At 54.0% G+C, this 4,160-nt stretch overlaps 1 pseudogene across 1 annotated transcript; it reads right to left on the bottom strand.

Moving 5' to 3' along the window:
• Positions 1-561: 561 nt before the first annotated feature.
• On the bottom strand, positions 562-3,889 carry LOC122450479 (annotated as a pseudogene). Its single transcript, XR_006272128.1, has one exon. The product of XR_006272128.1 is annotated as a PAX-interacting protein 1-like (transcript).
• Positions 3,890-4,160: the final 271 nt, after the last annotated feature.

The following is a 4,160-nucleotide window of genomic DNA, read 5'->3' on the forward strand; positions in this document are numbered from 1 at the left end:
CACTGAAGGGAGTCACTGAAAAGAATCCAAGCAAATACCCTTTCCCAAGATCTCAGTCTTGAGAACTGCATGCTGTTTCACTCATTCCTGTTGCCAGGAACTGATAGGGAACAGAGGATTTATGAGAAATAGAATATAGCATGCAGGAATCCTCCTGTTAAATGTTTCTTGACAATTCCCCCTCATTTATTATATTTGTAAGAAGGGTCTTGACCAATTGAGTTTGCTTAGTTTTAACAATTTTTGTATAAAGGCAATGGTAGACAACAAATATAACTGTAACAAAAGGAAGGGGAACCCAAACTTGTATGAAATATGATTGATTATAATGAAAGAAATAGTTAGTATGACTACGATAGGTCTCCATGAAATATCTAGCCCAAGTTTCAAGTTTTTCAGTATTTGCAGCAAGTTTTCAGATGTTTCATTGTTTAGGCCCAATTTGTTTATTGAGGGCGATTTCAGGGCGAAAAGGTGCCATTTCGCCATCAAGTCAGCCAAGGAGTCCTTTTCATGGAAGTGTTTCATTGAACTGTTAGTAATCTTTTTTTTTTTTTTTCCAAAGTTCAAAAGTACATTTATTTAAAATGTGGGCAAGATTTCAATATAAAAGAAAAGAGTAAAAGAAATAAAAATAAAAGTACAAAGCATTTCAAATCTTTAAGATCCATAATTTAGAGATAGCAAGGTCTTTATTTACATCATTTCTATTTGCAGCTAAAGTTCCATTAACAGTGTTGTGAAAACATTTAAAAACCCGGCAAATGAATCATAAAACCTAATGTGGGCTCTTAAAAGTCGTATAATACAAAACATAATTTATGTTTCCTCAGAATAAAATTACTCATCTTAAATAAGATGCAACATATTTAATATATTTGTCTTCTTGCTTTAAAAACGCTTGTCCTGAAGAAAGCCGCTGGAAAACAAGGGCGTCTGCGGGCACGGGCCGGGGGCAGGCTGCGGTCCTGGCAGCAGCGCCGGCGGCAGTTGAATTTATACAACTGGTAGTCCAGTGTCTGAGTGAGCACTCCAGTGAGAACAAACTCCGCGTTGTGAATGTCTATTCCTCTGGCAAAATATTCTCGACACAAGTGAAGGTCATTTTCACAGGATATTAAAATTATTTCTGACAGACTCTTATTCTGCTTATGTTCCATGAGTTTCCGGAAAGACGGCTGTTTAGACAACACTTTGCCTCCCGCACACTCCACAATTGCTTTCATGGTTGACAGACTCGGGCAGATCCCAGGAGTGATGTAAAAGTATTTCGCCTTGAAGATCGGAGCAGCGTGGGCCCTCCTCAAGGACTCCTCCAGACTGAAGGAGAAAAGCACCTCGGCCTCCGCGTCTCCGAGAAGGTAGTTCTGCTCGTCGATGAACTTCTGGCACTTGAAGCACTCCTCCATCCACTCGGGGGTGACGATGTGCTTCACCACGGAGATGGCCGTCAGGAACTTGACCGTCCACATCACCTTGCTGGAGATGAGGTGGGTGCACTTCTATGCGGACTCGGCCACCTCCCCGCCCAGGATGTAGAGCTTCTTTATGTACTGTTGAACTTGAACAGGCTCAAATCCAGTGAAAAGCACAAAAGGGGTCAGTTCCGGTGTTAACTTCTTGGTGGGAGGTGGAATATCTTCAATTCTGGCTCTTTTGGAAGAAGGCTGGCTATTAGTTACTTCATTCTGCTTCGGTTTGGGAGGTAGTCTTACACCCATCAACAACTCTGCTGACACTTTCAGCGGAACTCTCCAAGCATCCAGAAGGTTCAGCACCAGCTGCGGGGTCGGGGCGAAGGGGTCCTGCAGGCCGAAGGCGGTGTAGCGGCCGTACTGCGTCTGCCGCAGGGCCTCAAACTTCCCCAGCAGGATGTCCCCCAGCCACTGGGCGTTCACACACGGGATCCGCCACTCTTTGGCTTTCTCGTACTTTCAACCGGTCGGTTCTCTGCAGATGAGCACCGTGTTGCTCCGGCACAGATAGCCCGTGTACTTGGCGCCTGCCAGGTACGCCATCAGCTTCAGGTCGTCCCTGTCGTTGTCAACGAACCCCGTCCCAGAGATAATGTGCTGGAAGCACGGCTTGCGCCCCGGGGGCAAGGCCATGGGGAAGTGCAGGGCCCGACGGGGCGGCACCAGCTGCTGCTTCTTCAGGACCGTGTTCAGCCAGTGCGCCGTGACGCACCTCTTCCTCTCCTTTATCGCCTGTGCGAACAGCTCGCGGACCTGACTCGCACAGAGCAGGTGGGTGCAGCGGCTCGAGAACGTGGGGCCCACGGCTCCTCCGTGCGCCTGGATGATCCTTTTCCAGGTGGCCAGCAGCTGCTTGTCAGACATCTGCTCTGGATAACCCGCAATTGCAAACACACATCCCAGTAAGAAGCCTTCTTCTGGGATCTCCACCGCCGGGTCGTGTCAGAACAGCGGGGGCTGCTCCTGCGCCTGGGGCGGCGGGGGCTGCAGGGCCTGGGCGGGCGGGCCAGGCAGCTGTGCTGTCGGCGCTGGCTGGATCTGCTGCATCTGCTGCAGGCGCTGCAGGTGCTGGAGGTGCTGCTGCGGCAGGGGCGGCCGCGGCCGCTGCAGGGGCGCCTGGGGGACGGGTGCGGGTGGGCCTGCGGCGGCGGCGGGAACGGGTGCGGCGGAGGCGGGGGTAGGGCTGCTGCAGCAGGTGCTGCTGCTGGGGCTGCGGGAGCTGCTGGGGCTGCGGGCGCAGGACGGGGTGTGGCGCCGGGGCCGGCTCCGGGGCCACCTGCACCTGGCCGAGGAGCACCGCGCCCGGAGGGCCCTGCTGGCTGTGGTTCACCTGCTGCTCCAGCGTCGTCGTCGGCGCCGAGAGGGACTGCAGAATGTGCGCCACGTTGGAGGGGCGGCTGATCTGCTGGATGTCGGCGTTGTTCGTGATGTTCCTCAGCGTCCGCACGGCCGGACTCCAGGCGGCCATCACCTCGGGCCTCTTGGGGCCCTGCAGGCTCTGTCCCGGCGCCAGCAAGCTCCCGCGGACCTCGGGCGGCACGTTGGCACACAGGTTAATCAGCCCGGGCTCCTTGCCAGGGGGCAGCCGGCGCTTTGCCGCTGCCAGCTGGGGGACCTCCGCGGGCGTCCAGTTTAAGTTCCTCTCTTGCTTCTCGGGCAAGGAGTCTGAGGAGTCGTCGAACATCAGCTCCCCTTTGGACTTCTCAGCGCGTGACTTGGGTGAGAACGGCGGCTCACCGGAGGGGGAGCCCTCCTGAGAGCTGGCCGGGCTGGACTTCCCGTCTGTGCTGCCCTCGCGCGGGGAGTCCGGCTCCTCATCGCCTGCCCCTTCCTCCTCCCCCTCCTCCTCGTAGACGACGAGGCGGGGATGATAAAGGGCTTCGTCCTTCCTGGTCTTCTCGGAGATGCAATCCAGGACCCAGTCGGGGGTCACGACCTTAATGCTGCCTCTCTTCAAAGCACACTCATATTTCTCCCCCTTTGGCCCAGGGAACAACCAGGTGTGTGCACTTCTTGTTGAGGTTCAGCTGGCAGCCGCCCCTGTGGAAGGTAAGCATCGCCCACAGAGCGCTTCTGTCCTCAGGCGACACCTGGGAGAGGCAGGCTGTGATTCCAAAAAAAATCTGACACGACTCTGGAGAAAAGCCATTTACTGGGAGAAGAGCTCCACACTGAACGGACAGGATCACCCAAGAAGGCTTGACGACAGGCAAATCAAATACTTCGCGGGCCTCTCCCACCTCCGGATTGTCCCCGTCCTCCGAGATGATGTGCGAGGCAAGTGCACTGTAGGACACTTCCTTCGCTTTCCCGGCTTTCAGAAGCTGAATAACCTGCGGGTCGAGGTCGCCCACCGTGTAGTACTTGGCCTCCTTGAACATCTCCTCGGGGACGCGGGGCGCCTGGCCCGACATGGTTGCGGCAGCCCCGAGGCTCTGCAGCGGCGGCTCGCGCCCGGCCCCGCGGAGCCCGCTACCCAACGGCGCGGCCGGCGCTACGAGTCGGACCCTCGGCGCCCACCTGTTAGTAATCTATGTTACTTGAGTAACATAATCATATATAGTACTGTTAATATCATCTGAGCAGTTAGATAACCATATACCATGGGTTCCCCTATTGACAATTGTTATGATTAGCCATAAACATTAATTTTTCTTTAATATTTTTTTTTAATTTTTTTTTTTT

The sequence above is a fragment of the Cervus canadensis genome, chromosome 11, assembly GCF_019320065.1.
Source record: "Cervus canadensis isolate Bull #8, Minnesota chromosome 11, ASM1932006v1, whole genome shotgun sequence".
Lineage (NCBI taxonomy): Eukaryota > Metazoa > Chordata > Mammalia > Artiodactyla > Cervidae > Cervus > Cervus canadensis.